The sequence below is a fragment of the Pteronotus mesoamericanus genome, unplaced genomic scaffold (assembly GCF_021234165.1).
Source record: "Pteronotus mesoamericanus isolate MK-2021 breed Mesoamerican mustached bat unplaced genomic scaffold, CSHL_Meso_final contig_100, whole genome shotgun sequence".
Classification (NCBI taxonomy): Eukaryota; Metazoa; Chordata; class Mammalia; order Chiroptera; family Mormoopidae; genus Pteronotus; species Pteronotus mesoamericanus.
In genome coordinates this window covers 3,819,954-3,832,212 of record NW_026554999.1, presented here as the reverse complement: position 1 = coordinate 3,832,212, position 12,259 = coordinate 3,819,954, and positions in this window count along the sequence as shown.

The following is a 12,259-nucleotide window of genomic DNA, read 5'->3' as shown; positions in this document are numbered from 1 at the left end:
TTGTACATACTTTTGCCTCCTTTAAAATGTAACATTGTATTTTTACTCTAAGTAGTTAAAGTTCTTTGAAAACTTTAAGTAGCCGTGTACTATGAACTATTTTGATTGTTTCTATTTTTTCCTAATTGAAAGTGTGCTTCAGTAAACATTCTTAGGCACAACTCTTTGAATAACTTCTGATTATTTCCTTAAGATAGTTTTTCTAGTTATATAATTGTTGAATTATAGAATATAAACATTTGCAAATCATCTGATAACTATTATCAAATGGAAAATATTTCCACTTTAGTTTACCTAAAACTTTGTGCTTATATATGTATGCGTATGTACTTATGTCTATTCATGTATTTGGGGATTTATTTTATTCTTATAATAATCAAATGTGTTATTTGGTAAAGCCAGAATTTTTCACAGAAGAGAAAAGCTTCTTGATTTGCCCAGTGTCACAAAGCGTATGTGTGTTTTGCCTGAATTGAGCCATACTTTGTTTTTCTCCTTCATTCTGGATGAATAGACACTACAATGGTATTCTAAAAATTTTCTTCTAACATGGAAATCATCAGATGGCTTGGTCGTTTCTTTTGGTGTTCTTTTCATTATAGATATTATGTCTTGTAAGTCATAAAGTTATAGATGAATTATAAAGCCCCACCTTGGGGGAAATGGAATTGCCTAACAGAGATATGAGTTTGTTTACACAAAAAATTATCAAGGTGATCTACCAATAATAAGAATCTCTGCCTAGGCTATCCTGAAAGAATCCTAAGAATGTTTCACACGAATTATTGAGTGGCAGTAGGGACAGACACTTCATTTAGCAAGCCCAGGTGGCAATAATCCTTATAAACAGAAATGATGAAATAAGGTAAATGCATGAATGGTTCAGCTAAATAAACATTTTCACCTCAATTACTGCATTATCACAGCAAAGGCTATTTATTCCCTTGCACTAATGTATTTCATAGAATTCCACAAATTTCATTTCATTTTTTATGTGAAGACATATATTGAAAGAAATATTTTACTCCTGGGACATAATCAGAACTTGTGAAATAGTAATATTCTGCAGTTAGCCTACAGCAGTGTCTTTGGTTCTTTGCCAGAGGCTGCTTCCTAGGCAAGGCCATGTCAGAGACAGCCGTCCTGCTTCCACAGGACAGCAGGGGCCCTACCCCTGAGAACTCGGCTCAGGAGTCGAGTGGTAAAGAGTAAAGGTCACTTCTGCTGCTGTTGGATCACAGAAGGCTTGGAAAAGGAGAATATTCAGTGCTGTTTTGGAGAAGGTGAAGCCATGGATGAGGACTCAGATTTTAAATGTAAAAATGTGAATCAAAGAGTCTCAATCAATCAAATTTTTCACCTTGGAATAAAGTATGTTGCCATCCATAGAATTTGAAATATAAGTACTTTCAATTTTAAAGGTCCTTCAGGGTAGTTTTTCTCTTAGTCCTCTATGTAAATTTATTCCAATCAGATCAGGAGGAGGGTCTATGACGTATACAGATTTAATTGTAAAAATACATTTTCATTAGTTTATTAGCAGCTTATGAGAAGATAAAATTCCATCTGGAATACCTCTTTGCTCATATATAAATGATAGTAAAATACAATATTTCTCTAAATGCAAACTTATTAGGGAGCTTCCCAAAAAGAGTGCACAGCCCAGTAGTTCCAGTGCTTGAGCTCACCAGAGCCTGGCCCATTACTGCCCGGCTGACAAGTTGGTTACAGGACATCCCTGCCTGGAGTGCATTATGAACACCATTTTGGTCTGTTGTCTTTGCAGCAAGTGTTGCTAGTGGACCTGGTGATCCCAAATCAATGAACTGTCGGTCTGCTCTTGTCCCTGCGTGTTGCTGTGCATTGGAATTTTGTGAGGCCACCTGCTCATCCTTCAGGTCTGCTTGGCAATACTGATGCATGTGGGTCGATATACCTAATTCTTAAGAAGTGTGCCTTGTCCTCTCTCAGTCAGTTCCACTTTCTCCAGTAAAATCTGGAATGTCACATTGGGGCAAATCTACACATATACTTTGTTCTGGGTATATATTAATCCTTTCTTGTAGGAGTCAAGACACTGCTTATTAATACTTTCTTGTGGAAGAGGAACTTTTGTTTGAAAACAATAAATTCTCTTTTCTAAGAGGGCATAGAGAATTTGTTTTTTAAAAATAATTTAGAATTGTTTAAACTTTTCTGCCTTCACCTTGGGTACATCCTTGTTATTTTGCATTTATTGCCACTATTACCAAAAGTCATACCAAATTAATGTTAATTTTTTAAGTATGTATGTATACTGTATTCAAAATTTGCTAGGCATTGGACGGCAGGTTGCCTCCTTTGGAGAACTGGTGATCTAATTAATGGGGGTAGAAAAGAATAACACATCTATATCCACAATACTAACTGGAAATTAATCAAATGCTGGATTGTATATACACTTTTAAGTATTTTAGAGATTTAGAGATTGTATAGTGGGTGGTGCAGATCAAAAAGAATATAGTATGTGGCGTGAAGACACCCTGAGTTAGGGTGGAGTGAGGATGGCTGTGGTGTGCATTGGGCTGTGGTGGGAAATACAAGTAGAATGGTGAGGCTCTCAGGGCCCGGGCCAGCAGCTTAGGTTTTGGTTTAAAAACAGTAGAAATATATTACAGTGTCTGAATTAAGGAGATGGCATGATGGCTTTAGAAAGATTTGTATGTTAGTGGTGTGTAGAGAAAATTTATAGAGGGATGATGTGGAGGCAGAGTGGAATTTAAAAAAATCATTATTTATCTAATAGTTTTCCTTGTTTGCCAATAAAGTTGTATATTCAACTTTATTTAGGGTGGAGATATTAATTAAGCTTGTGTATTTCAGAGTGCAATAACTGGACTTATGACTTTGGTTCTTGCTTGAGATTGTCTATAATGATTGCCAAAATTGATCTATAATACTATGCACTTGTCAACTTTTTAACATCATAATTATGAATTTACCAGTATTTATTTTAGAGAGTTGCAAATAAACAGTTTATACTTGCCTTGGGAGTGGATTTCTAGAAATTTCTGGAATTATTAATAACTTGTATGAACCAGAACAGGCGGAGTTGGCTGAAGTAACAACTGCCAAATGTCAATGACTTAACACTATAAAAGTTTATTTCTGAAAACTATTTATGTTAAATGTCTATTGTGAGTCCTTGCAGTGACATTGCAGTCACTTGTAGTCCTTAATCTCACAATGTGCTTCCATAAGGCCAAAGAAGGAGATAAGGACTTTGGCACATTGGGTCCTGTCTCATAGAGCTAAAGGGATGGATACAATGTTAAATCACATTTAGTTGGCTAAAGGAAATGACTAGGCTATGCCTAACTTCAAAGTGTCAGGGAAGCGATATGCCATTTATTGGTCAAAATAAGGGAGATTATGATATGTGTGAACATTTCCAATGACCACCACCGGGACACAGCCCTTTTTCAAAGCCCTCGTGGGCATATATCTAGGAAGAAAAATACCTTTCAAATGAAATTATTTTACTAAGAAGTATTTCATCCACTACTTTGGTCTATAGGCTCATTGGCCCAGAGCAAATTAGAATTTTAGTATAAATGAACATGGGTACTCACAACATGACTAGAATATGATTCTCCATTATGAATTGGTGTGAGGAGAGATTGTGAAAACTTCTCATTATGGAAGTTTCTATTCGAGTTGCACTGGTGTTCTCCACATTTGTACATAGAAAGGCTAGTATCTTTTTAATGTGAACTTTAAATGGTGAAACAATTTATACAATGTATAAGTAATCATAAATATTTATTACACAAACACATGCTATTTATGCCTATATATACATAGACCTTACTTTTACTTAGCTAACAACTGAGGGATGAGTGATCAATGGGGGTGGCCATTGTGACTATGAATCTCTGTATACTTAGCATATATATTGGATGACTTTTGAATACACAGCATGTGGATTTTTAAAGTTTTAAGTCAGAGTATTAGAATAGGGACTATAAGTAAACATATTTCATAATTTTTCAGTTATGTGCAACATATAATTTACTATTCCTTTGTAAAGTTTGGCTTTACCAGTTGTATCATGAAATTTCAAATGCCATGGAAAATCATTTTATTTGATGAAATGAAAGTGTGGTGCATAGGGACTGGCTCAGAAGACAATCCAAGGGGTAGACTGAGGGCTCCACGTATTCAGCTGCATTCCTCTTTGGCAATGGTGGCACCTGAATCTCCAGTCACTGTTGTGTGCTTCAATTCTCTGCATTCTTAGGAATGGCTACTTCCCAGAAGACTTCTTGAAACCTACTGTGAACACATGCAGTACTCAAGTTCAAGCCTCTGCTAGAGGCTATGAAGAAGCTGAAACTTGCAATTTTAGCAATTGCCTACACATAGTAACTATATATTTATATTGCATATAAATTTATTTTGTATATATTATGTTTATATTATTGTATAATAATATACTATAATAATATATTATATATATACTATGTTTATATATTTTTATATATTATGTTTATATATCTTGTATATATTATGTTTATATGGTCTATTTCTTTAATATGTCTTGGGAAGTCTGAAAATGTATGTTTAGTTTTTATTTATTTATTTATTTTTCTTTTATTGATTCTAGAGAGAGGGGAAAGATGGGAGGAGGAGAAGGAGAGAAACATCAATGTGAGAGAGAACATTGATTGGTTACCTTTTATACACACTTTAACTGGGGACCAAACCTGCAATTCAGGCATGTGTCCCAACCAGGAACTGAGCCTGGACCCTTCAGTCTGCAGGATGGTGTCCAACCAACTGAGCCACACCAGCCAGGGCTGTGTACTTAGCTTTTAGATTTCAGGCGCTGAAACTAAATTTGCTAAAAGTGATTGTTTTTAGTGGAAGGGAAAACATAGACCTTTGAGATGGCACTAGAAGTAGCATTTGTGTTACTATTGTTTTAATGTCAGTACATCAATATTAATAATGCTAATCTCAGTGTGAGTCATTCTATTTTGTTAACAATAATTATGTTGGTGATTCTTGTAGTCGTTATGAGTCAATAGGTGGTAATTGCATCAACTACTGCATATTAATAAATATTAAAGGGTAATTTTATATTAAATTTCAGAAAGAAAGTGAAATATAAAATTGGGACTGAATAGCTATTAAAGATGTAAAATAAAGGGTGTTTGAATGAGTGATGTACTTGATTTCAGTTTCCATATTTATCATGACTAAAAATGATTTTCAGAGTACTGAGTAATCAGAAGATATAAAATTACCCCAAAGCTCTTGAAAATTGCAAAAACTTTAGTGGCACGAAAAACCACCCAATGCTACATTACTGGTATCTACTGTGTTGTATTTGAGCTGATCAACTAGGACTTCAGATATTTAAGTATGCCACTGTTACCTTGACTTTTTGGATTCTTCAGAAAAGACTCTGAAAGAAAAATGATGTTTATCAGAATTGTTTCATCAAAATGCAGTCAAGTATGTTCTGTATATTTTTACAAGAACTGAACTTCAACAGCGACTATCAAATAATGTATATCTCTGTGTATGCCTGTACACACATACACATGTAAAAATGAAACTTTCTCATCAATTTATGTTAAAATATCAAAATTTGATTTCTTCCTCAGATTTTACACTGTAAAATATGTCAGTTTGTTTGACAGCTCTCACGTAGGCTGCACAGTAGGGTCTCTGCCACAGCTGTCATTCGTAGGTGACCATCTCAGGGACTCCTCTGAAGAGTCTGGCCTCCTAGTTATGATCTCAGTTCTTGCCTTCTACTTATTCCCCTCTCCAGCTTTCTTCAATCTTTCTACAATACTAGGTTTTCCTGGGAAGTTGCTTTATTTACATTATCCCTCAATTCACTGATTTTACTTATAAGGATGCACTTCAATGTACTTTACTATTTCAGACAAGCCTAGTAAGTAAGCAAGACACACATGGACTAGCCTATGCAAGTCTTAGTGCTCACAGTAAGATTCCTTTTCCAGTCCTTATCATACACCATATACAGATGGGATAAGTGAGAAAGAGAGGTGTTAAAGTAAAGAGATTAGGCTCAAGATGGAGTTGCTCATGCAAAATCCCATGTCAGCAACAAAAACAAACTAAGTTTCTATGCTCAGCTCTCCCAGAAAAGGAAGGTTGAGGTCAACCAATCAGTACTTGCCTGCCCCCACAAATTACCTGACTTGGCTCCAGATTTCTCCTTGCTTCATATAAAGAAAGTAACCCTGCTTTAACCAATCAGTGAGTGCCCAGTATAACTTCCTTAATCCTGTTCACTTTGGTTAATACAAATCTCTTGCTTTGTACACCTCCTCAGGGTTCCTTTCTATTTGCTACAGTAGATGCTGCCCAATTCTTGAATCATTGAAAGCTACTAGATTAGTATAGACTGTGGCACACTTTTAACACAGGCAAGGACTTGGAAACATTGTAGGTGGGCTGAGAGCAACCAAGGACATGGGAGTGAAATTGAGATGGTCCAGAGTGGGGGTACACTAAGTCATACTTCTTTTCTGTATATTGCCAATTAAGGAAATACATCATTGTACTGTATCATACAAATTAAGGTTGAGACTACCTACTTTCATTGAAATGGAGTATTGAAACATTTATGCAGATAATTTAGATCAAAAAGAAAATTTCTCCCCATTTACTTTAATTTTCTAGATATTTCAGGCAAATACATATTTCAGGTCATTAATTATGCAGAAATTTCTTCAATTCATTATTATACTTTTTTACCCTGAGCTTTTCAAGAGTATAGCACTAGAGTGAAATATAAAAAATTGAAATGTGTGTCAGAGACTTAGGTTTCTCTTGGATTTATCTCTTATTATTCACACTGCCACCTTATTCCCTTTGGGATATCATGGTTTTGTTTACCTTCTAAATACATAGCCATTTGCTTATTTCCTTTGGCATTGTATTTGATATTTGCTGCACATTTTTGGAAAACTTTTTGATATTTAGGTATATCACTGGTCATCTACAAAGAGATAATACTTTTATATTCTTTGACATTTTTAATAAATTTTAAACTTTTTCTTTCACAGCTGTATCCCTGAGTGGTTGAGGTCAATGTCAGAAAAGCCTAGACCAGTCTCCTCAGCCCAGAAAATTGAGAAAGGACATTGTAGCTAACATAAGGGAACCATGATCAGCTGAATCTGCATTTTGTGTATTTCTGTTGTTAACTATTTGGGGATATATAATGTATTTAACAAAAGAATAAAGTCACATTGTAGAATTTCAGAAATTCAGAAATGGAAAATGGTCTCATTTTCTAAATCTTCCCTTTGACTCTGCAACTCTTTCCCTATGATGTGGAGGATCCTGGTTTATTCTGGTTAAGCTGAGCTTTACCTTCGCCCTGGGTCCGATGGTTGTTTAGTGTATGTGTTGTTTGGGAAAAAGGAGATGGGAACTAACATTTTGATTTTGAAGATTTTTCTTGGTGGTTAGATCCACACATGCAAAGAGAATGCAGCTTTCTCAAGTGTTTACCCTTCTAACCTCAAGCAAGCTATACACATTCAACCCATTCAAATGAAAAGCCAGGGAGTACATCTGAGACTTCCTGGCAAACACTATGCCCCTCAGCAGGAGATAATTGAGACTTGAGCTTAATAAAGAGCTAGTCATTCTCGCTGAAGACTTTTAAAAAGAACTCAAGCCAGAGTTCCAGTAAACTCCTTACATATTTTTAGTAACAAATCTTCCTCACAGGCTTTGATAAGGTTCAGATAGCTTCTGAAAGCTAGTGTCACTTCTGCTGGTTCCTATTTGCTGAGACAGACTAGATGGGGAAGGGAGAAGCCAGGTAGGACTTAATCAGGAGTATTTACCTAGAAGTGAGTCGAGGTAATAACACTGTAAAGAATACCAGGCCCTTGTGAAAGAAGTCAAAGTCACATACAATAACATGATTCAAATCAGAAGGTCACAGATAACACAGATTAAGGTTTGGGCTGGGATCCCATCAATCCTCCCCATTATCTTTGGATCAAGGAGATGCCGATTAATATCTGCTTGTCCTCCTTGACCTGGTCTGCCTACATCTCCAGCTTTTATCTTTCTGGTTCTAATTCTAGCTCTACATTAGGGCAGTGAACTTCATCCATTTTCTTAGATACTTGCTCTTTTTCACCACTTAGCTGCATTCACACCCTCTGCCTAACTGTTCTAGCTCAGAGAAGAGGCACTTTGTTTTTATTTATTTTTTTATTTATTGATTTTGAGAGAGAGAGAGAAGTACTGATTTGTTGTTTCATTTATTTATGCACTCATTGGTTAAATCTTTTTTTAAAAAAGATTGATTTATAGAGAGGAGAAAGGAGGGAGAAAGAGAGGGAGAGACATACCAATGTGTGGTTGCCACTCATGCACCCTCAGCTGGGGACCTGTCCCACATCCCAGGAATGTGCCCTGACTGGGAATCAAACTGGCAACACTTTGGTTCATAGGCCAGCACTCAATCCACTGAGCCACACAAGACAGGACCTTAGCTGGCACTTATATGTGCCTTGACTAAGAATCAAACCTGCAACCTTGGCATATAGGGATGATGCTCTAGCCAACTGAGCTACCAGGCCAGGGCAATGGGCACTTTTTTTAAAGGGAGAGGCAAATGTGCTAAGGAGGAATGTGGAAGATGCTTTAGCATCCAGCAAAGATTTTTCTAGTTGATGTTATTAGGAATATTTAAAGTATACTGAAAAAAAGAGAACCTTTAATGAAAAATGACTAATTGCCTGCATCGTTGTTGGGTAGGAGTTATAAGTGTTTATAACGTTTTTTAAATCAACTACATAGTCAGTCTGCATTTTAGATTTCTGACAAAAATGTGAACCTTGAGTTCCTAGAGCTTACTTAGAAGATAGTTACTATTCAAGGGAGGGACAGCAATCTATTTATTTCTCTAAATAAATGTTACTCTGGACCAAGTAACATTATCAGAGAGCAGTGAATGGCTTTAAGTGAATTATACTTTGATATCCTGCTCTTTACTCACTGTGTGAAATTTCACCCTTTTTGAAGCACTGATATGTAAGTGGCCATATTTTTTAAGAGGTGTTGTTAAATATGATCCACACTTGACCCAGCAATTTCACTCTTAGATGTATTACCAAGTGAAATTCTTGTACTCTTTCAACAGGAGATAGGAACACAATATTTATCTGTGAACAGTACATGATTCAAATACAAAGGGCACAGTTAACACAAAGTAAGGTTTAGGCTGGGATCTGTCAATGTTCTCCATTACCTTTGGACCGAGGAGATGCTCAATTATAGTAACATATGATAATGTATATGAATCTTTGCTTTAAAATATTTTTATGACTATTTTTAGAGCACTTTAAGATTTATAGCAGAATTACGAGGAAGGTACAGAGATTTTTCATGAACCCCTTATTTTCACGTGTGCATAGCCTTTCCATTATCAGCATCACTCACCAGAATTTGTTACCAAGGATGAACCTACATTGACACATCATAATCACCCAAAATTTATAGTATACCTTAGGGTTCACTTTTGGTGCTACCCATTTAGTGGGTTTGGATAGATGTATAAGAACATATATCTATCATTATAATATTGTACAGAGTATTTTCAGTGCCTTTATACTTCTCTGTGCTTTGCCTATTCATTTGCTTCTCCCCCAGCAACCACTGATCTTTTTATTGTCCTCACAGTTTTGCCTTAATGTGAATGAATCTTAATAACATAATATTAGGTAAGAAAATAAATCCTAAATATGACATACAAAATGATACCCATTTTTGTAAAGTTGAAAACACCTAAAATAATAGAAAATAAAAATTTAGCGATACATATAAATGTAATGCACTTATATAAACAGGAACCAAAGAATGAGAAATAGCAGGAGATGGTTACCTTTGGTCAAAGGAGACTGTGGATTAGGCTAAATTGAGACCATAGAGTTGGTGTTCAGAAAAATAAATTCCATTTTTAGTGACCAGGGTAAAATTCATGATGTCAATGACTTTAAGAAACTTTATGATTCAATGTTTTGTTCTTCATTACCAACATGGGAAACAATAAATCATATTCCCAAATGAATCCCTTAGTTAATATATGTTTCTCTATCCATACATACACAGTGAAGTTGCTGTTTAGAATTGTGATGATATCTGTGTAATTCAGAATGAAAAGCACTTAGACATTTTGGATGAAAGCAGGAATTTTGGGTCTGAATTGAGCCAGTTCTTCAGTTTATTTTCTGTACAGTCACAACCTCAGAGCACGGGCTAGTAAAAGGAAATAAACCTTCGAATAAAACAGGCTTTGATGGGAAGACCTTAGGATTTTCTCTCTTTCTTCTGCCTCACCCTTAATAAATAGCTCTGTATTGTACATGGGCAGAAGGAAAGAATGAAACCATATTTCCTTAACTACTCTAAGCCCATAAAGTTTGGATATGTTCTTTAGGTTGGTCCTAAAGCTGTATAACCTTCAAAACCTGGATGACTTATAAAAGTCTACTATAACCTTAGATTTTACTCTCCTGATTTGCCTTTAACCAAATGGCTTGACTACTTTTTAAATTGCTTTTTCATAACCACAGTTCAACTAACAGCCTTTTTCTTTGTGGGATCTTGAAGAAATAGGCTGCGTTGATATGTGAAACACACGGACTGTGGAACTGGAGCAATTACTGAATAATTGAAGATAATAAACACCTCTTCTGAAATATCTGGATATTTGTAGAAAGGGAAGATCTTTCCTGTTGACATGAATTATCTAAATGATTCTTTTTAACCTTTTATTTTGTTTGGTATTCATAGTCACACCTAAAATAGTCTTAGGACTTGCTGTAAGCTTGCTTTCAAATCTCATTCAGTGCTTTCTGGCCTCTTTCACTTCTTCATAAAAGTAAAGCCTAAGAAGCTATGAGTGCTCTCACCAATCTTAGATTCTATCTAAGAATGTTTATCGAAATCTTCTTAACCCAAACATAGCTTTAATCTTATTCAGCTCCCCCAGGGATTAGGTCAATATTTTACAAACTCATCTCATTTAAATTTAATTAAATCTCATTTAAATTAAATTAAATAAACTTAAGAAAAGCCTCACTTAATGACAAAAAATAAAAATAAAAAGCACAGGAAGTATGATAACATATACTCTTTACTGTGCACCTATTGTGTGCAGGGATTTTAAAATGGATTATCCAAAGTGATCTTCACAGAGACTCTGTGAGATAGGTGTTTCACATTGAGAGAGCAGAGGCTCTCAGAAGAGATAACACCCTCGGCCTAGTTTGTTTTGACATTTTGCCTTCCCAAACACTAGGCTAAAACCCAAGCAGACTTTTGAACCTATGAGAGGAAATAACACTGATCTAAAATTGTAGCTTGGAGAGTTGGTCTTATATAATTATATTCTTGAGAGGTTTTGGTTCTATATTTGCTTATTCCAATATATCCCCAACAGACACAAAATAACCCTTCAGTTCTGCGGTGCCAAATCTGGAAAGACTGTCATTTTGACCCTCTCAGCTATCACACTTTGAATTTATTTGTTTTTGTGAAATGGTACTTGAAGTGTTTGTCTAGCAGGTCGGCTCTGCAAAGGATCACTGGCTTCTGTTATTTCAAGGGATGAAAATGAGAAAACCTTGAGCACAGGCTTAAAGTTCCAGAGAGCCAAAAGAATTGCTTACAATCTCTATCCTGCATATTTTATATTAGAACTCTCCTTAGTTTAAAAGGAGACATCAAATAACAATAACAATAATGATGATAATCGTCATCATAATAATAATTTAAAAAAGTAAATATTCACTGTGTGTTCCATGCCAGGCATCTTCACCAGGCATTCTAAGCCCTTTCAGTACCTATGAAGTAGGAATGCTTATTATCCCTACTTCACAGATGCAGATACTGAAGCACAGAAATTTAAGTAAATTACCAAAGATCACATAAATTAGTGGACCCACCACTGTAATCTAAACTATTGATTCTACATGTTGTATTTGTAACCTCTAAACCTTAACTTGGAATAAGTGCACCTCATATGGAGATGATCCTGTTAACAGCATTGTGAGGTTTGTTTTTCTTTTTAACTTTTTTGTTGTATTTTGGTTTCTATTTTAAGCCTTGACTTTTATTTTTACTGCTGTGTCCTTTTCTGCTTACTTACCATCTTGCCTCCTTTTTCCTGTTTACCAGCTCTCAGGAATATAGTGTGGGCTGTCCTGGC